This window comes from Mustela nivalis (assembly GCF_964662115.1).
Source record: "Mustela nivalis genome assembly, chromosome: 10".
In the NCBI taxonomy this organism is placed as follows: Eukaryota; Metazoa; Chordata; class Mammalia; order Carnivora; family Mustelidae; genus Mustela; species Mustela nivalis.
This window is the reverse complement of record NC_139029.1, coordinates 11,092,207-11,114,272: the sequence shown is the minus strand read 5'-3', so window position 1 is coordinate 11,114,272 and position 22,066 is coordinate 11,092,207.

Sequence of the window (22,066 nt, the reverse complement as noted above, 5' to 3'; positions counted from 1 at the left end):
GGAACCTGGTTGGGGCCAGCAGAGCCGGACTTCCCTGGTCACCGAATGTCATCACCTGTTCCTGTCTACACTAAACTGGGGCCCTAGCGCTTAGCCTGGGCCCTTGCACATAGTAGGTGCTGAGTGAACCTGGGGTCTTTGAGGCCATTCCAGAACTCCACACTGAACTGCTGAAAGAGACAAGACTTAGTGGGAGAAGTGGAGGGATGGCATATTTTGGAAGGGGTGGAAGACCAGTAAATGTGCCTACATTTTATATGACTATTTGCTAGAAATATGGACACTAGTGTCTTTGGAACCTGAATTTGCTGAGTTTTCTTTCTTTTTTTTTTTTTTTTTTCCTTCCACTTTGTAAAATGCAGACTCCTCTTTTCAGTGTCAAGCCTCTGGCTGACAATGTGCTTATGTATTTCATTCAAACCTTTGAGCAGGAGATTACATTATTCTTCTCTTACAAATGAGGAAACTGAATGGAATCAGAGAGGTTAGGTCACTTTCCCAAGGTCACACAGCTAGAAAGAAATCAAGCTGATTTCTGAGTGCATGTCTGGGCTTTTTTTTTTTTTTTTTTTTTTTTTTTTCCCTGCTGAACTGGAATAAAATCTATTGAGGGCATTCAGACTTGAGGGTCTATGATTCTACTGTTACACTTAATATTTTTGAATTGATCTGTTTGAAGAGGGAAAAATCAGTTCTTCTGCAGCCTGGTCAGCCCATGGCTGCCAGGAGAAGGCACTCCAATTCCTCCTCTGGGGGGTGTCCCTTTGCAGAAAAACTCCCAGGGAACGTGCAACATCCATGCACCAAACCAGCCACTTGTTTAGTTTTAATAGAACACAAAATTTGAGGCTAGAGAACTGGGTTATTGTCTCAGAAGGCACTCCAATTCCTCCTCTGGGGGGTGTCCCTTTGCAGAAAAACTCCCAGGGAACGTGCAACATCCATGCACCAAACCAGCCACTTGTTTAGTTTTAATAGAACACAAAATTTGAAGCTAGAGAACTGGGTTATTGTCTCAGACAAGCCAGTTTCACAGACTTTTCCTGATACTATGTGACAGATATAGTCCTGGGACTAGAAATAGAACAACAAACAAGATACTGCCACTCTCTGTTCCTCAGTCTCCCCCTCTATAAAAGGCATTTGACTAGGTCAGAGATAGCAAGAAATACAGCCTGCAGACCCCTTCTCTGCCTTCCAGCATCCATAGCAGACATTGCTAATCGATCCCAGCACACTTTCCTGCTGAAACACATCTCAGCCTCAAATACGCCACTCGCAGAGGCCACCAAGCACCAAGGACAGAGGTCCCAGGGTGGATGAAATACTTTGCCCTCCCTGGACTAAGGTAGCTCAGACTCTCCTCAGCTCTGCCTTTCAGCTCAGTATCTCCCAGTCCCCCCCAGAGTCCCCATCCCTGTGGTTTCTCTGCTCCCAGAAAGGATCCTCCCCTAGGAGAAGTGAGACTGCTGAGCCAAGCAAGAGAGCCATGGGGCAGGGTCTCCTTCTGCCTCTTTCCCTGTTGTGCAGAGAAGGGAGATTTGACAAGCCCCCTAAAGACTGGCTTCCCCAAGCAGCGCCTCCTAAAGGACTGCTTCCCAGCTGTCTGCAGGGAGGCTGGCCACTCCTGTAGTCACACGTCAGCCACCTCCCCACCAAGGCCACCTTGGCTCAGGCCAAAGTCGGGAAAGGCAAGAAGAAGAGGAAGTGTTGGGTTGGCCAGAGGGGAATCCGGCAGATGCCAGTGTCCACCATCTCGGTTGTGTTGTTGCGAGCCTTCCAGCCTCTCCGCTCCTGCACGTCCCTCCCTCTGACTGCCCTGCACACTGTCTGTCTGACAAACTTCTATTCTATTCATCCGCTCGCCCCTTTCAGATGTGCTTTCCTTTGGAAGCCTTTCTTCCCTCCCTCTAGGCAGCCACCCTTTGTGGGTATCCTGTCTGTGGCTACACACACACACACATACACACACACACCATTTCCCGTAGCCACTGGACTGATTCTCCTACTTGTTTCTCTCCCTGTGTGGACAGTGAGCTCCTCAAACACCAGTGATGTCTTATTCTACAGGGCCGTGGCCGAGAGAGGGAACTCACTTAATGTTTACAGACCTGTTGACCCATCACCAAATCCTTCTACCTGAAAAGTTTAAAACACCCCCAAGCTGATGAGCCAGGAACAAACATCATTATCCCCAATTTGTGAGTGACTCAGCTCAGGCAAAGAGACCTGCCAAAAAGTCACCTGCTTCTGCCACTAGCTAAGTCAGGGCAAGGTCTAGGAGTCCAAGCTCCTCAGCATTCCAAGGAAGGGAAGTCGTCCCTCCCTTTGATTCTGCATATGAGCTGGCAAACTTTAAGTGTCCATTAGTGGGGTTTTTTTCTTTTCTCTGTATATTCTGAGGCTGGAGCGGTTCATCCAAGTAGTTCTAGCTCATGCTGCCACAGTGAAAAGTTTGCACCATTTTCAGCAAACACCTTCTAAGAAATCAAAAGATGGAGTACTAATATCCTTAATAAACAAAGAGTTCTTGCAAATAAATAATAACTCAGTAGAAAAATGGTAAAAAAAATCATGAAGAGGTGAACCAGGTAATTTCAAATCAATTCAACAATTATTCATTGAGCAACTACTGTATGTCAGGCACTGTGGTAGACATTGGAGGTACAGAGTGAATGACACAAGGTCACCCACTCTTGGAATGATCTAGTGAGGGGAGAACAACAAGAACAGACCACTCCTAGAAGGTGGGAGGGACAGTAAAGTATCCCCCAAACTGAGAAGGCACTTTGAGACCAGAAAACAGCAGGTGACCCCGTACAATTTACACAGAGTTTTATTCCATGTAACTTACTAATGGGGGCATCTGGCAAAGGACGGTCCACGGCACCTGCCTAGTTATTCTCCACAAAGTCCAGAACTTAGTCCACAGATTTTATAGAGCGAGGGGCCGCTCAGAAGGGCACTGCAGTGAGACCAAAGGATCCAGACACGCCTCAAAGGGTTTTGCCCTGAACACTGGGAAGATGGTGGTACTTTCTCTTAGAAGGGAAAAAAGTGGCAGAAGGCAAGAGCAGAAGCTGGTTCAGACAGAAGTTTGTTTCTCTGAAGATTTTATTTTTTTCAGTAACCTCTACACCCAACGTGGGGCTCAAACCCACCACCCCGAGATCAAGAGTCACACGCTCTACCATCTACCAACTGAGCCAGCTGGGCATGTGACAAGTTTTTGTTTTTGTTGTCTTGTTTTGTTTTGTTGTTAGAGAGAGCGCAAGAGTGAGCAGGGGAGGGGGCAGAGGGAGAGAGAGAATCCCAAGCAGACTCCCCACTGAGTGCAGAGTCAGACACGATCCTACAACCCTGAGACCATGACCTGAGCCAAAATCAAAAGTCGGGCGCTTAACTGACTGAGCCACCCAGGTGCCCCAAAGTCATGAGTTCTTTGGCCAAGTTGGGCTGGAGGGCCCACTGGCCATCTTTGGACAGATATCAACCAGGCAGGTGGCTGGCCACGACTGGGGCTCAGGGAAGCAGTTAGGGTGAAGAGAGGAGCCACCTTTGGGAGGCACCAGTATCTGGTTGGGATTTATGCCATGGGACTGGAGGAGGTCCCCAAAAGGGAATGTAACATTCCCTCTCTTTTGATGGACCTTACTCCTGTTATCTCTGCCCACTCCTGTCTCAAAACAGGATGTGGATGTCCCCCTGAGCAAACACAAGGAGTGTCACCCTCCTACCTCCCCTCAAGCTCCCACCCCCTTTCTCCACTCTCCTTTCTAGCAATATTCCCGAAAGTGTGGGGCCAGTCTGTCTCTCCAAAACATCACCTTCCATTCCCCCTCCACCCACTGTGATTAGGCTCCCATCCCAACATGTTACTGAGACTGTGCCCTCCAGGCCACCAACCTCAGGGACCACTCCTCTGTCCTCATCTTATTGGCCCTCTCAGCAGCCTTGGACATACCTGGCCTCCCTCCTTCCAGAAGCACTTTGTTTCCCTGGCTTCCTCAACATCATGCTCTCTGGGCTTCCTTCAACTTCTCTTCTCCTCCAAAGGGGCCCAGGGTCTGGTCATGGACCCCCGTTGCTTCCCTACTTATACAGAAGGAAAATGGCCAGCACAAAAAGAAAAAAAACACGCTCAGTCCCAAGCATAAGGGGTGCCCAATGAAACAAATGAGATAGAGAGAGAGAGAGAGAGAAAGCAAGCACATAAGCAGGCAGAGAGGCAGGCAGAGGTAGAGAGAGAAGCAGGCTCCCTGCTCAGCAGGGAGCCTGATGTGGGACTCAATCCCAGGACCCCAAGATCATGACCTGAGCCGAAGGCAGAGGCTTAACCGACTGAGCTACCCAGGTGCCCCATAATTTCTGATTTACAGAAAAACTATAAAAATAATGCAAAGAATTCTCAGATACCCGCCATCTAGGTCAATTAGATTCCCCAAATATTAACATCTTACTACATTAATGTCTCTCTCTCTCTCTATATATATATATATTCATGTTTTATATATTTAATATACATGCTTTTCCCCAAACTACAGGCATGATGACCTTTTACCATAGATACATATTTGTTTATGTGTTTCCTACAAGTGTAGAATTCTCTTATAACCACAGTATAATTATCAAAATCAGGAAGCTAACACCATGCGGTGCTATTATCTAATCCATGGTCCTTAACGTGGATTTTACCAACTGTCAAAATAATGTCCATTTCAGCAAAACAAGATCATCTGTTGCATCCGGTCCTCATGTCTCTTTAGTCCCCTTTCATCTGAAACAACTCCTTGGACTTGCTTTGCATTTCATGACAATGACATTCTTGAAGTTTTTGCAGACGCTGTACCTCCATTTTATCTGATGTTTCCTCATCATCAGACTCAGGTGACGCACTTTGGCATAAACTTTTGTGCTTCCCTTCCCTCTGCCTAAAGCTGGTTTCCTGGCTTTTCTGTGGTTTTCTGCCCGCTCCTCTTCTGAATCTCCCATCAAACATCGCCTCCTCTGAGAAGCCTTCCCTGACCACCCTAGTAAATAGGTCTCTTCTGCTTTCTCTGTGACAACCTCATGCTTACTTCCTCTACAGCACTTCTAATACCCTGTAATTTTTTATACATTTGTTTGCTTGCTGATTATTCTTCTCTTTGTAAAAGTAAGCTCAGCCTGAGCCATGACCTTGCCTGACCTGACCTTTGCTTTCATTCTAGAGTAGACCAACACTGCCTGGAATACAGTAGCTGTTCAATAAATATTTGTTGCGCCAATAATGATTGTGCATAAAAGCAATTTGAAGCATAAGATATATATTAGTGTGATCCCATTTTTGTTGGAAAATTTTTTCATAAAATATGGTTATATATGTTAGGAATGTTCTAGAAAGATTCACATTGAAAGGCTAAAAGTGGTTACCTCTGGGAAGAAGGATTGTGGGGGAGGGCAAGCTTTCACTTTTTTTCACTTTGTATAGTTTAGTATTGTTTGATTTTTTTTTACAACAAACATGCATTGTTTATGCAATAATAATTTTTTAAAATAAAATTACTTACTCCCTCTGGGAAGTGTTCCCAAATCACTTCTCCCTCCTCTGGCCCCTCCCTGGGAACAGGTCATGCCCGTGCTGGGCAGAATGTGGCCATCCTCAAGGTCAGGGGCTTCCAACCCTCTCTTCTGTGCTCTCTCCTGCCCACAGGTGCTGGAGCTGAATAAGCAAGCGGTTAAATGGGCAGGATTCTGGATCCAGGACCAACATGTCAGACCCATTCCTTAGAACATTCTAGACTGCTCCCATCTCCAGAGTACACACACCATCCCCCTGCCAGGAACACCCTTCTCTATCCTCTGCCCGGCAAACTCCTGCTTGCCCTTTAGGACCCGGTTCAAACACCACCTCCTCTGGGAAGCCTTCCCTCATTCCTACTTGAACGCAGGCCTTTCCTGCTTCAGCAGGTGCTGGATTGAAACCTGTATTAGTGTTCCCATTTGGAGCTCCCTGAGGCTAGAACCTGCTCCTATGTATTTCCGAATCCCAGGGTCCAGCACAAAGCAGGGGTCTCAGGTTATTTACCAGTGTCCATGAAACGGTAACAGTTGGTCTATTAGCTTAAAGGGAGGGTAAGATCTCAGACCTTTCACAGAGTCCACACAGTGTCCTGCACAGAGCAGGTGCACTGCCAGGGTCAGTGCAGCACCCGGCAGGGAGCATATGTTCCATCGATTAGCTGGATCCTGAAAGGCAGGAGGAGTGAAAGTCACCCTAAAAAGCAGACTTGAACTGCCCCTACAGCTCCAGAGCTAGATGCATTTCCCTTGTGGAAAAAGCCTCTTCTCTCCTCCTGCCCCCAGGGAGATCTGCACCCACCCATGTCACTTTTAGGACAGGCAGTTGGCCACCAGCCCTACGCATCTCTGTGCCTTCTTGCTGGCTCTGCCAAAATGGCCCCGTCCTGACGGCTCCTTACCCAGGCCAAGTCTCGGGCTCATGTTTGCGGCAAGCACCTGGAGGCATGAGGGATAACACTACTCCCCCGACACCAGGACGAAGCCGGCTTCCTTGTGCTTGCTGTAAAAGCAGCAGATCCCCCAAACTCAGTGCTTCTCTGCCAATGCAATCCCCCCCTTCCTTTGAGCCCTTTCTCCAGCCCTCCTACCCAGAGATTCCCCCCAACCTCCTCCTCCTACTCCCCATCTCTCCTCCTCCCTTCAACCAGCGACCATGGTGAAGGAGCCAACGGAATCACTTCCTGTTCTGATCATGCTCTCCGAGTAACCTAGCCCTGGAGAAACTAACACATTAAAGGCATGCCAGTAATTTACTCTCTTGTTCTCCAATGTATCAAAAATGCCACTGGTGGTCCCCCAGACACCTTTCAATAGGTACAGGGAAATGAACACAGCTTTAAGTAGCACTAAAGTCCCCTGAAGCAAGTAATTCCTTTCAGGGTTCTCTTTGTTCCTTCTGGTCACCTCAAGGAGAGAGTCTCAGCTGGGCGCTACTCTTGCCTTTAACACTTGCCAATCTCCTTTTCAGGTAAAAAGAGATCAGGTCTCAGGCTCTCCAGAGCTATGCCAAAATAATGTCTCTGGCTTGACCTTAAAAAAAAAAAAATGATTTCGCTTTCCTTAGATGTATTTTATAGGAATCACAGAGGAGGTAACTGGGATTGGAACCAAGAAACCCAAAGTTACCACGGTGGTGAAGGACACCAGCCCCCAGTATCCAAGAGCATCACGATGGAGGGGCTCCTCTCTGGGACACAGTCTTGAAACCCTGTCCTGCCCCTGATCCCCTGAGTTTCTCTGCCAGACACCTGACCTGGGCCACAGTATCCTGACCAGATGTTCAGGCCACCAGCCGTCTCTCTCCTCCAAGAGAGATCTCTCAGGCAAAGGAGTGCCCAGGCAGCCCGAATCCTTCCCCGCCCGTGGAGGCAGAATGACCAACTCAGCAAACGGACCAAAAGTCAATCCACCACATTATCAATTCTCCAAGGAAGCCATTGGCCAAATTATCGCGAAACCTGATGTTTTAGACCAGACGCTGACCGACTACAACTCAGGAATCAAATCCACCCCCCAGCAGATGTGCCTACAGCCCACGAGCGAAGAACAACTTTAACATTTGTTAACATGGATTCGGGGAGGGGGGTTAAATCAAAAGAAGAATATCCCATGACACGTGAAAACTAAATAAAATTCTGTTTCCATGCCCGTAGATAAAGTTCCAGTGGAACAGGACCGTACCTGCTCCCTACTCGCTGTCCAGGGTCCCCTCGCCCCATAACCACTGAGCTCAGTAGTTATAGACAAACTCTCTGCTCTCCTCACTGTGCGTGGCCATGCAGGGCGCGACAAATCACAGTGACACAGCTAAGGTGACAGTGTGCAGATCACCACAGTATTTTTATGCATTTTTTTTACCAGTGCATTCCAATCATGTCAAAACATGGAAAAACATGGACTTTGAATGTTATATTTTTTTTATTGTGGTAAAATACACCCCAAATAAATTCAACCATCTTAACCCTTTTCAAAGTGTATGGTTCAGTGGCACTAAATGTTCACACAGTTGAGCAACCACCTCTGTCTCTAGAACTTTCCGTCTTGCCAAACAGAAGCTCTGCACCCATTAAACACTAACCCCCCCAAGCCTTCCTCCCCAAGCCCCTGGTCACCACCATTCTGCTTTCTGTCTCTATGGATTTGACTACTCTAGGAACCTCATAGAAGTGAAATCATATGATACTTGTCTTTCTGTGACTGGCTTACTTCACTGAGATGACTATCCCCGAGGTCCATCCATGCTGCAGCAGATAGTGGAATTCCCTTCCTTTTCAAGGCTGAATAATAGTCCCTCGTATGTAAATACTACAATATGCTTATCCCTCCATCTGTTGATGGTCAGACGTCACACTTTTCAGGCACAGGGGAGCGTGTGTATTATTTTTTTAGTGAATTTAATGGCAAAGCATTGTACTTATGCAAGGGCACTGTATCTCTGCTAAAAGAAAACAATACGTATCTTGGTCCAAAGCACCTAAAATATTTACCCACTGGCCATCTATGAAAAAGGCTGGGCCACCCCCATTTGGGGCTTGTCCTGGCTTCCCAGCAGCCACGGGGCTGGACTGCAAATCTGACTTCATAGCATGCTATGTCATCGTGCCAACGTCAAATACAAGCTCAAATCCTCAACCCTTATCTGCAACTTCCTGTGGCCCTCCCACAAAGGCACTTGACGCTATCTTCCTAATGGTGCCACTGTCAGCCCTGCACCTGGCTCAGAACCACCCCAGCCCCCACCCCCAAGCTGGCCTTGTCCTTTCTCACCCAAACATTCATTCTGTAAATATTTCCTGGTTCCTCTTTTGTACCCAACCCTTGGAAACTTGACACTCAAGGAGGGGGTTGATGCTTAGGCACCAGCCTTGCCCCTGCCTTCCCCACCTACATGCTTAGCACCTTCCTGAAATTAATCATAGAATCTGCAAATCACGGGATCTGAGACGCAGAGGGCTCTGATTCAGCAGGTGTGAATTATAGACCCTCCGACCTTGTAAGCTCTTGCTTTAGTAGAAGCTTAGATGGAAGACACGCATGACCTTAGACCATTAAAACGTCAGGATTAGGGAATCTTTGGATGCTACTTGTTCAAAGTAACAAACACGAAACCCGTAGACTCATTTAGCCTAAGTATGTGAAACTGCAGACTTTTAGGGCAGTGAAATAGCAGAGTGTTCTGGATGGAAGGGACCTTCTAGATGATCAGGACCCACTTCCTACCTGGGCCATGACTCCCTTCCCAACCCCAGCAACCTTCCTCCTTCTGCCTGATCTCGGCCCCAGGGTCTTGCTGTCCAGCCACGCTGTGAGCCCCCACAACCCTCCCTGCTTACCACTCTCTCCATGTGCTCTCTGAAAACACCCAGAGCTGTTCATGTCTTCAAGCCTTGCTCACATGGTCTCCTCCTCCTGGCTCATCTTCTCCTCTCTTCTCATCTCCCTACCCCTGCCTGCGGACAGGCCAGCCCCGGAACAAGAGCCTCCCCAAACATCACCTCCACCAGGATGTGCCCCTTCATTCCCCTAGGCAGAGGTCAGAGCCCCTCCATCCTCAGGCTCACCTCAAGCCTGAAAGTCACTTTAATTCTGAAAACCTCAGTCTCAACATCAGCAAAATAGAATAGAATAAAAGTTCTCCCTCTGGAAGTGTTGCTATGGGAACAAATTTAGAGAACACTTAGCCCAGGGCCCCACACATGACATTAGTCGGTGATCTCGGGGCGGGGTGTGGGGGAGGCACTCTGGCTCCAGAGCCCCACGGAGCACGGCGGGCACACAGCCTCTGTGGGCAAACACAAAACCAGTTGAACACGGCATTGAACCTGAGCCCAGGAAGAAAGGGAGTGTGCACCTGGCAGGGAGGTGCCCATCCGGGAAGACTCCCTGAGAGAAGATGGTCTGCCTTTGCCTGAAAGCATTTTGATGATGATGAAAAACAAGGGTCAAGTGCGGCGTGGGTGAGGCCAGCCCATGATTTCACCCCAGCACTGGAGTGGGTGACAGGTCAGAGGGAGGAGCTGGGGTAGGAATGGGGGAGTCAATCATCTAGCCGGATGAGATTATAACTGAGAAGTCACCCCAGGAACAAGAAACAGTGCATTTATTGAGCACTTGCTGTGTGCCTGGTGCCGTGCTGAGCACTTACCCTGAGCTGGTTTGGTCCTCAGCAAGGCCCAGCAGTGACATTCAAGAGAGGAACCATGTGGGCCTAGGTCCAAATCCTGGCTCTGCTGTTCCATAGCAGTGTGGTCTTGGGCAGGAACTGTCCCCTCTCTCAGTCTCCGTTCCTCATCTGTAACACAGGGAAGATAATATCAGGCTATACTAAACACATCTGTCAGCATTCTGACTGTTTCTGACCTATAAAAATTGCAATTTCACATGCTTTGACCTAAAATCTATCCTGACAGGCTACTGAGAAGATCAAATAAATTAACCTCTCTAACCTCATGGCCCGGTGTCTGGCACATAGTCCGTGTTAGCTCCTCTTTTTCATTTGTCTTCTTTGTCCTCGCCTAACAGGCGAAAATACTGAAGCTGGGAGAAGTTAAGTAACTCGTTCAGGGCCATCCAGCCCGCAGGCAGCTGCGGAAGATTCACATCCAGAAGGAAGGGCAGCGCCCTGGGCTTCCCCCCTCTCTGCAGCCGAGGCTCCTCTCAGATGGGAGGGACAGGGAGCCACGCCTCAGTGTGGGCCCCTCAAGCCTTTCTTCTCCATCTGCCAGCCAGATCCTGGGTGCTGGGGCCCATGTCACCCCAGCTCCATGAACCAGCTCCAGGGTCCTCCAACCCCCTCGCACTCCCTCCCTGCAGGGGCCTGACTTACACCCCGAGGGCAGCAGCAGTGCCAGCAGCCTGGTTTGGGGGGGGGGGGCAGCTGGGAGAACTCTGGGGGGGACCAAGAGATCCCATCAGGCGGAGGAAGGATGCGGGGTCCAAGGCTCACAGCCAAACCCGCTACCAGCTTTCGCACAGACTCACCTTCCTTTCCCGCCACAGAGAACGGGACTGCTGTGCGCGCCGGGTGGGAGGGGTGGCATATGGGAAGAGTTGAGCGAGCGCGCGTGCACCTGGGGGAGGTTCCCCCACTCCCCGCGGGAGGATGAGCGCATGCGTGAGCCCGCGTGCATGAAGGGCGATGGAGGCACACGTTCCGCAGGTGTGTCTGCGGGTAGTTGCGGAGGCCTGGAGCGCGCAGGCGCACAACGGGCCAGTTAGTAGAGCATCTGGAACTCAGCTCCGAGAGCAGAAAGCCTGGATCGGAATCCTGCCCGGCTCCCTGCTGGCCGTGTGAGCTTGGACAAGTTACGGCAAACTAAACCCGACAAAGACAGACGGTGTAGGGCACGGCTTTATTCACATGGATTGTTGCAGGGAAGGAAGGAACGATTTCATGGGGTAGGAGGGCCTCTGGCAGTAGGGAGAACTCTGGCCATCTGTACATTCTGTGAGCACCCCAAGAGGCAGGCAGAAAGGGCTTTTCTTTTATAGAAAGGAGTGAATGAGGCGAGAGGAACTGGTGTGGGGAAGTGGGCCGGAACGTGGGTGATGGAGAGGTAGACCACTTCGGCCCCAGGGCCCTACTGTTCCCGGGGGCAGGGGGCGGGGGGCTGTAGCTGGCCCGTGCTGAAGGTGGACCAGACAGGCAGGGAGGAAGGAAGGGAGCTTGGTTAATCAGCACCGTGTTCTGATGGATCCGTGGCGACAAACAGTTCAGCTAATCATTTATCCAGTAAAGAATGGGAGTTTGGAAACCAAGGGCCATAGCGAAACCAGGAGACATCTAGGAGCCTTAACTAAGTCATGTGGATAAAGGGGAGTTATGTGGAAGGGTTAACCTTCACTGCTGGCAGGCTCACAGGGCTCAAATGAGTTCACCACTGTCGTCACTGAAGCTCTGTGCCTCAGTTTCCCCTTCAGGAACGTGAGGGTAATGGTAGTCCCCACCTCTTAAGCTTGGTGAGAGCACTCAGCGCCGGACATGAAGCAGGGCTCGATGCTTAATTTTGTTGCCGTGGTGGGACTCTGCTCTTACCATTCGGTGAATGGTTACTGAGACTTCCCACCCCTAGGCCAGGCGCCAGGCACAGAGATGAATCAGAGGTCCCTGAACACCAGGGGCTCACTGCCAGGGATGGGGGCAGACTTCCCAGCCCCTCACTGCCCCTCAGGGTGAGGCATGCCTTCCAAGAGGGGGCTGGGTCCCAGGAAGCCTTCTGGGGAGCTGACCCTTACGGGGTCCATGGGATCAAAGCAGGATAAGCTTATGTGCGTGTTTGAGCGCACACATGTGCAGGTTTGGGCCCAAGTGGGAGGAGGGTAGACTCATCTGTGCTGATGGAGTCTGGCTCATGGGGGCAGAGGCTGAGGCTTCAGCCCCTTCCTGGCTGGAGTGAGGGTGGCTCCGTGCAGCGCAGCCCACGTGGAGACCCCAGGACCCCTCCTTGGAAGCCCGCAAGGGCCTATGAGGGCAGAAGGGTCCCCACCAGGCCCAGCAGAGCACATTCCTGCAGGCCACATGTGGGACCCCTGTTCTCTCTCTTGGGTACATATAGCAGGCACAGGGAAGGTAACAGGTGGGACTAGTGAGTGGCTCTCCCCTACATTCGGCTTTGCTGTGGGTGGCCATCTACTGACCTCAGATTGGTGAAGCAGGTAGGACACCAGGGCTCAGAAGCACTTCAGAGGCCCCTGGGCCAGGCTCTCAACAATGGGGAACAGCGGGACTGGTCCCAACCATGGGGAACAGCAGGAAACGCTGCTCCAAATTCCATCACAAAATACTGGAACAACATACCCAAAAAATTTGCCTACGATTGGACACCTGGGTGGCTCAGATGGTTAAGTATCTGCCTTTGGCTCAGGTCATGATCCTGGGGTCCTGGGATGGAGTCCCTCATCAGGGTCCTTGCTCAGCATGGAGCCCACTTCTCTCTCTGCCTCTGCCCCTCCCCCCACTATGCTCTCTCTCTGTCTCTCTCTCTCTGATAAATAAATGAATAAACTCTTTTTAAAAAATTGTCTAGGATGGATCCAGCCAGGCCCAGGTGGCCCCAGGAAGAAAACGGGGTGTTGAACTCAGCTTGGAGGCTCGATCTGATTGCTCAAGAGATCACCAAGGGCAACCTCCCAAAAAAGGGGGTGCTGTGAGTCAGATCCCGTGCTGGGCACCAGGAGTACAGCAGGGAGCATGACAGAGAGCCTGAACCTTCACAGGCTTACAGTATTGGTTGGGGAGAGGGTGTAGGACTGGCGATTATCAACACAGTTACGTAGGGGGGCCTTGCTAGATGAACTACAGGGTGCCCAGGTGAATTTGAATTTCAGATAAACAACAAATAGTTTGCAATGCCTCACGCAATATTTGGATCCTGGGATCATTATTCATTGTTCATCTGAAATTCAAATTTAACTGGGTGGCTTATGTTTTCATTTGCTTGCACAAGATATTTTCAGCCAGGAACTGAATCATCTGAGGGAAATAAGAAAGGGTAATCAGCACCATAGACCGTGATGGGGGATGAGGGGTTTTGGCCAGAGAGGCTGAGACCAGAATGAAGAGGAAGCCCCACCCCAGGCTCCACCTCTACACCCCCTCCGACCTGACCGACACCCCATTTCTTCAGCTGCGTGCAAGTTTCTTAAGCTCCAGCTTAAGAATTGAGTTGTCAATTCTCAAGTTGTCACTATAAACGCCTTAGAATTGTGCCTAGGAACCAAACAAAATCAGAAAGATTCAGTCGGGTGTCATTCAAGTATCTGTAACAGGGTGGCTCCAAAAGGAAGTCCTTGAACAGGGTTCAGAACAGATTCAAGCAGTAAATCCAGTTGAACCAAAACCCAAACCCAAACACTTAACCTCAAATATGACTTGAGAAATAGGGAATCCACAGGTGGAACCCGTGGAGCCAAGCTAGAGAACCACTCCCTTCCAGGAGATGGGAAATCTTGTCCAAGTGACATACAAAGGACTCATGTCCCATCAAGGTCATGGGCAAAAATCTGCATCAAAGCCTGCAGTTTCTGTAGATATTAAGAAATCTTAGAGGAGATAACCCCAAAATGGCTTGGGAAGTTAACCTCAGCATTTGCTTGGAGTGGCAAAATTGTAGCCTTTGTGAACCCACTTTTTTGAGCTTGTTAAGAATTGAGTACAAAGGTATTTAAGAGGGGCACCTGGATGGCTCAGTGGGTTAAAGCCTCTGCCTTTCACTCAGATCGTGATCCTAGGGTCCTGGGATAGAGCCCTACATTGGGCTCACTGCTCAGCAGGGAGCCTGCTTCCCTGTCTCTCTGCCTACCTGTGATCTCTGTCTGTCAAATAAATAAAATAAAATTTTTCAAAAGGCATTTAAGAGAATCAAACATATAGCAGTTACACAGTGACGTCGAGAAACGATGGGTGGGTGCGTGTTTAGAATTCTGAGTATCATATTTAAAAGAATATGCTCCATGGGTGTAACAGATCAGCCTTCTGGTTCTAATTGAAAATGCACAAATGAATCATTGATTGATTTAGACTCAGGATTTTTAAATTGAAATCTATCCAAGTTTGTCAACAGCATCAGAGTAGTTCTGAGAATTCAAATTCACCATATTTATTAACATAAATTATTAGATTTCTAAGAACTATTTAAGTGCTTAAGAAAGTTTTGTTTGTCATTAAGGCAAGTGAAGTATTTTAAACATAAATTGAACATATTAAATTTATACATTCCGTTTAAAGTGTTTACACATGTTTAACCAAGATCATAAACATTCATCACTTTTAAATGATCATCTTAAAAACTTATTTTTAAAGTTGCACTATTTGTGAGGGATTTTTTTTAAAGATTTTTTTATTTATTAATTTATTTGAGAGAGAGAGAGATCACAAGTAGGCAGAGAGGCAGGCAGAGCGAGAGGGGGAAGCAGGCTCCCCGCTGAGTAGAGAGCCCGATGCTGGGCTCGATGCTGAGCTCGATCCCAGGACCCTGAGATCATGACCTGAGCCGAAGGCAGCGGCTTAACCCACTGAGCCACCCAGGTGCCCCCATGAGGGACTTTTATTCTGAACTCAAACGCTGAAATGCAGTTATTGAATTTAAAACTGTAAGAAATTGTTCATTTTGGAAAACCAAAGGAGACCTAATGATCTCTAGGCAGAAAAGCCACCTCAAGGGTACCAGGAACTCACAGTGACACTCAGGTAGCATTAGCTGTGGAAATGACAATCCGGTCACCCACTCCCCCTTCCCTGGTGACTTTGGTGTCCCCCAACCGCACGGGGCAACTATCATCCGGGGGCAAGGTCCTGGTCTCTGGACCGCTCCTATCACTTGATTTCAGCCCTCATGGCTAGTGGCTGTTTCCAGAACTTACCACCAATTTCTGAACACTATGTGCCAAGGGCTTTAATATGCTTTATTTCATTTCATCCTTGTAACAATCATCTGGAGAAGACACTTTCATCGCGTACATTTCACGAATGGGAGAATAGAAAGGTAAAGAGATAAAGGTGGCACGTGGGTTTAAATCCAGGCTGCTGGCTGTGTGTTGTTAGGTCTCCAGCCCTCCCCTAAAGAGTGGAACCCGTGGAATTCACTCACTGGGAGCAGAGAGGAGGGGGCTCCTCTTTCTTGCGTTGATGAGCGCTAAGAGGCGGAGTTTCTGTACCAGTGACTCCCCCTGCTGGAAGGTGGGCGTATGGCACAGCGGAGCTCTGGCACACAGAAAGGAGCTCTCCTAAGGTTTCTGCCCCTGGAGGAACAGAAAGGGCTCCAGGCTCCAAGATTTCTAGGACCTGTCTCCAGAAAGTTCTTTAACCCCCAGTACGCCTCTCTCTAAGCTCACTCCCACTGTCCCAGCGGAGCCGTAGCACAGCTCCCATCTGCTCTTAGGGGTCCCTCCTGCCCAGTCTCACGAAAAGCCAGAGATCCTACCTTCCATGGCTCCCTAGTGCCCAAGGAATCCAGCCAGAAGACTCTCTGGCCTGGCCTCAGGCTTTTCTTGGCCCTGCCCCCCAAACATCTCCCCACCGTGTACCCTCACTCACTGAGCATCCACACCCACCTTCCTTGGCTGTGCCCTGTCTCCCGCCAGCAATGCCCTCGTCAAACTCTTGCCCATCCCTCAGAGGTGAAATCCAGAGCCACCTCTTCCCGAAGGCCTTCCCCTCTTTCCTTAGCTTGATTTAAATTTCCCTCCTCTGTGAAGCAGTGGCTGTGCGTCCCAGCCCGCCCCCCAAGAGCACCTGTATCCCTTCACCTGGCAGAAGGCTCTCTCTACCGCAGACCACAGGCCAGGAGTGCTCAGGAATCATCCCACCGCCACCCAGGTGCGGCCCTCCACCGACAAACACCCCAGCTCCATCACCCCTCTTGGGGACAACTCTGAGTTCATGCTCCACGCTCCCCCCCAGAAACTCCCCCCACCTCCCGCCCCCCAAAACTGCAGTTGCCTACACCAGTAAATTGGACACCCCTTTCCCTATTGACTCCCTAACCTTTCCTGCTTCAAGTCCTCACTCCCCGACTGGTGCTTCCTGGGACAGCCCGTCAAATAAACAATTTCTATAGCAGGATCTGCTTCCAGGGAACCCACCCCAGGCCTGTGCACTCCCTCCATGGTACTGAGCAGATGGCTTTGCTGGAGCACCAGGCAGCAGGGGCCTTGCATGATGTCCACTAAAACCACAAGCAAGATGGATCGAGCACTTTCGACGTGCCCGGGCCTTTTTACGTATCCTCTCGTTTCCAGCTCACAACAACCTGGGAAGGGGGTGCCGTGGTGACCCTGATGTCACAGTTGAGAAAACCAAGACTCGGGTAAAAACGATTTGTCCAAGGTCTCCTCAGCTAACAAGTGGCAGGGCTGGGATTTAAATCCAGGTGGATGGATTCTAGAGATGGAGAATTTAGCCACGCGTGGGCTATGGCAGGAATAATGATAGCACCTGCCTCCACGTAGTTGTGAATGCCCGAGAAGTGTTCTTATAGAAAGGGCTGGGGGGGGGGGGCAGGGAACTTCTGTCACCCCTGCTAGATTGCTTATAAGGATGGACTGTGTCTATGGACTCACGTCCCTCCTCCTGCCCAGCCCAGTGACGATGCATACTCAAGAATGATATTAAGTGTTTATTAGACTGAATCAACAGCCCAGGCTCATAGGACCAAGCCAGTAAGACAACAGGACAGGTGAAAATGTTGAGGCTCAGAGCACCTAGCAAACTGTCCGACGTTGGGCAGGTCGCTGTCCCTCTCTGGACTTCACTCCCCCTTCTTGGGGCTGCAGTTGCCCCTGTGTCTAGGGAGAGGGTCCCTTGTCACTGACCCACACAAATGGAGTCCCTAAGCCCTAATTCCAGCCATCCAGTGGGAAGAAGGTACCGAAAGCTAAAAGAAGGCTCTAAGACAGAAAAAAGCACCTTCCTTCATCTGGCAGCGTAACACTGGCTGGTACCATGCCTCCCCTGAGAAACGTCCCGCCTCCCTGCTCCTAAAATGGGGATCTGGCGCCACCTCGTGGTCATCACTTCCTCCTCCTCCACCTTTTCCTTTATCTCCTGCCAAAGAGCCCACAGATGCCCTCTGGGAACTCCAGGGCACCTCACCCTCTTCACCAAATATTTACTATTTTTAGGCATGAAGGCACAACCCAGAAGAGAAAATTACGAGCAAGGGGGGCCACAGACCCTGCCTAATTGTTTAGAAGAGGCTAGACCAGCCCTTCCAACGGAAATATGCAAGCCACAAATGGACGTCTCATAGGCAAAGTAAAACTTTCCCAAAGTTACATTTTTTTAAAGTCAAAATAAATAGGTGCGAATCATTTTAGTAATATATTTTATTTAATCCAATAAATACAAATATCATTTGCACGTGTAATCAGTTGTTTAAATCACTTTTTTTTTTCATACAAAGTCTCCAAAACCTGTATGTGTCTTACACTCACCACACGTCTCAATCCAGCCAGAAGCTGCCTGCCACATTGGACAACACCACAAATAGACTGAATCCGTTTACTCTGGTCCCTCGGTGGCTTGTCAGAGATCTGACCCTTTACATACAACTTCTTTAGGATTTACCTTTGCAGCTTTGTTTCCAGGGTGTGGTGGGACTCATCCAAATTCTGTCCTGCTGAGCTGCGTTTGAATCTTAATGACTGGGGATAGGATGCTGTGTAAGTCATTTTGCCCTTTGAAATGTACAACGAAGGTAAGAAAATACTTACCTCTGAGGTTGTAGCAAGAATGACTGGTAGGAAATCAATGCCCCATAGAGGGTGAGCTAATGCACCAAAGCCTTAGCCTGCTTTTTGGCACTGTGATAGTTAACTTCATGTGTCCATTTGGCTAGGCTGTGACACCCAGTTGTTTAGTCAAACACCAGACTGGATGTTGCTGTGAAGGTATTCTTTTTAGATGTGATTAACATTTCAATCAACCATCTTTGATATATGTGCTGCTGAAGCAAGCACTCAATCAACAGTCTTCAAGAAAAGCAGATCACCTCCACACTGTGGGTGGGCCTCATTCAATCAGTTGAAGACCTTAAGACTGAGGTTTCTTGGAAGAACTCAATTTGCTTCAAGATTATAACATAGAGGGGCGCCTGAGTGGCTCAGTGGGTTAAGCCGCTGCCTTCGGCTCAGGTCATGATCCCAGGGTCCTGGGATCGAGCCCCGCATCGGGCTCTCTGCTCAGCGGGGAGCCTGCTTCCTCCCCTCTCTCTGCCTGCCTCTCTGCCTGCTTGTGATTTCTCTCTGTCAAATAAATACATAAAATCTTAAAAAAAAAAAAAAAGATTGTAACATAGAAATTCTGCCTGGGTTTCCATCCTGCAGACTTCAAACTCAAGACAGCAACATCAACTCTTCCTGAATTTCCAGCTAGCCTGTGGTCGTGCTCTACAAATTTCAGAATTGCCAGCCCCAATAATTAGCCTGAAGCAAATTCTAAAATAAGTATCTCTTGGGGCTCCTGAGTGGCTCATTTGGTTAAGCATCTGACTCTTGATTTTGACTTAGGTCAGGATCTTAGGGTCATGAGATCAAGCCCCGCATCAGGCTCTGAGCTTCAGCGGGGAGTCTGCTTAAGATTCTCTCTCTCCCTCTCCCTCTGCCCCTCCCCCTCTAAAAATCAATCAATCTCTCCCTCTCTGTCTCTCTCTCTGTACACAGACACACATTTCCATAGGTGATAGCAGCCCTGGAAAGCTTTCAAGTGTGGAGCAAGTCACACTTCCCTCACATTTATACCTATGGTATAAATGGTAAAATAACTACTTTGTTCAAACCACTGTATAAATGTAACAATGTAACTTCCTAGCCCTTCCCTTCTCCTAAGTGGAATGGCTTACAGGACTCAGCGCTGGGGCAGAAGTGAAAGTGATGCCCCATCCCAGAGCCCCTCCACTGACTGGCCAGAGAAACCTTCCAAGAAAGTGGGATCATAGGATGGGCTTTGCCAGGGAAAAAGGGAATTGAGAGAACAAGGAAAAACCCAGGGTGTGGGGAGCTGCTCTTGAGGACAGGGTGGGGGGAGGTCCGCTGGGCACAGAGGAGCTACCTCGGAGGCGGATGGCTCATCACCTCCCCATTCTGACCTCCTATCAGAATGTCTGTCAAATTCAGCTCACGTGGTATCCAGCGTGATTTTCCTAAAGCACCCGTCATGTCATTTGCCATGTTTCAAGGTCCTTGTAAGGCTTTCCTGTGACCTTAAGGTAAAGAAAAACATCCTTCTGATGACTTCCAAGGCACTGTGTGACCTGGTCATGGCCAGACCAGCCCCTGCCCTACCCAAAACTTGGCCAGATAGAACTCACTAGACCCTTGTGTGTGTACTTGCTTCTGTCTGGAGCACTCTTCTCACCCCCTCCTCCCCTGCAGCTCACCCTCTAAGCCTTGCCTGGGATGTCTCCCTCCCCTCATCTACAAGGCAGCCCTGCACCCTTCCTCTGGGTCCCCAAGGCCCTGGCTCAGTGGCCCTTCCAAAACTTCTGTATAGAGGGCCCTCAGATCTAATCTGCTTGGATGGCTTTAGGGGGCCTAATGGTGATGTAGGGGAGCAAACTTTGTCAACCCAAAATATGCCATTTTGGCATGCTTGTTATTTTAAACTGTTTTTTTTTTAAGATTTTATTCATTTATTTGACAGAGAGAGAGATTACAAATAGGCAGGCAGAGAGAGAGAGGAAAGCAGACTCCCCGCTGAGCAGAGAGCCCAACGTGGGGTTCAATTCCAGGACCCCAAGATCATGACCTGAGCCAAAGGCAGATATTTAACCCACTGAGCCACCCAGGCACCCCTAAACTGTTTTTTTTTTTTTTAAGAATGTGTAAATCTGCAAAAAAAAAAAAAAGAAAGAGAGAGAGAGAGAGAAGTTCTAAAGAATCAATAGAAGTTACCATTTTATCAAAGATATTTAATATGTATAAGGGAAAGTTCCATTTGTAGGGTGTCTCCCTCTCTGTACCAGAAGGAGGTATTTAGGATGACCCTAAATCTCTAGAAACTCTATCAATGTGAAGACATGGACTTAAATCTGCCTAAAAACCTGACCCCTTGTTGACTGTGCTTTTCCTGGTCACCTCCCATAACTGACTCCCTACCCCCAACATCTTCTTTCATCTTTAGCTGGAGATGGAGCCACTTCAGGAGTTACTCGGTTTCCTTGAACCTCCCCCCTGTATACAGAACTTACACATCCTATTAAACTTTGCTTATTTTTCTCTGGTTAATCGTTCTCATGTTGGTTTGAGTCTGAGACCAGCTAGAAGAATCTCAGAGGGTAGAGAAGTTTCCCCCTTCCCCAGCAGTGATCAAGGACACTCCTCTGCTCCTGCCGCCCCTTCTCAAGAAAGGCCACAACAGGGGCACCTGGCTGGCTCAGTGGGTTAAAGCCTCTGCCTTCAGCTGTCATGATCTCAGGGTCCTGGGGTCCTGGGATCGAGCCCCGAATCGTGCTCTCTGCTTGACGAGGAGCCTGTTTCCCCCTCTCTTTCTGCCTGCTTCTCTGCCTATTTGTGATCTCTCTCTCTGTCAAATAAATAAGTAAAGTCTTTAAAGATTTTATTTTTATTTCTTTATTTGACAGACATCACAAGCAGGCAGAGAAGCAGGTAGAGAGAGAGAGAGAGAGAGAGAGAGAAGCAGGCTCCCCACTGAGCAGAGAGCCCGATGCGGGGCTCGATCCCAGGACCCTGAGATCACGACCTGAGCCGAAGGCAGAGGCCTTAACCCACTGAGCCACCCAGGCACCCCAATAAGTAAAGTCTTTTTTAAAAAATGGCCACAGCTACTTGTTTTTATGTCTCAAACACCTGGTGCCCAGTACAGCCTGGCACATGGTGGCACTCGCTAAATACCACCCACGCCCTGCTCTGCATTCTTCCATTTGCTGGCTGGCTGGGTGACCTCTCTCCAATCTCTCCCCTTCTCTGAGTCTCCTGAGCTAATCAGAATCTTACTTTTATCTGCAAACTCTGAAGTTCTGGACACCATAAAGGGGGAGGATGATAGCACCCTAGAAATGCATGCTCGTGATAAATTGCAGAGGTTTTTTAAATTGTTATAGAACAGCATGTACAGTCCAAAATATGCATCTAGAAAATAACTGCCATCTATTAGACTTAGCTGGAGCTGGGCTCTGGTGCACCGAGAATGTTACTGTCTGTACCACCTCGTTATTCCTTACAACCATGCCTGCTGAGTAGTGGGGTCCGTTATCAAAGAAACGAGAATGAGACAAAGTGAAAGTTATGCAAAGCCTTATTCTATGCCAAGCATTAGAAGTCAGACTGACCGGCCAGGGCCGCCTCTGAAGAGAGCGACCCCATCCCGATTTCACAGGCTGGTCTTATAGGGCATCACCGCAGACCCAAGGTACATGGCTTCTATTGTTAAGGCGTTTGCTCCCAGAATCAATACCGGAACCATACCAGAACTACGGGGGCGTTTATTCCCGGAATGAAGTCCGTGGATGTTAACAATATGTCTACCTAGGCAATATGGAGTTGCTCT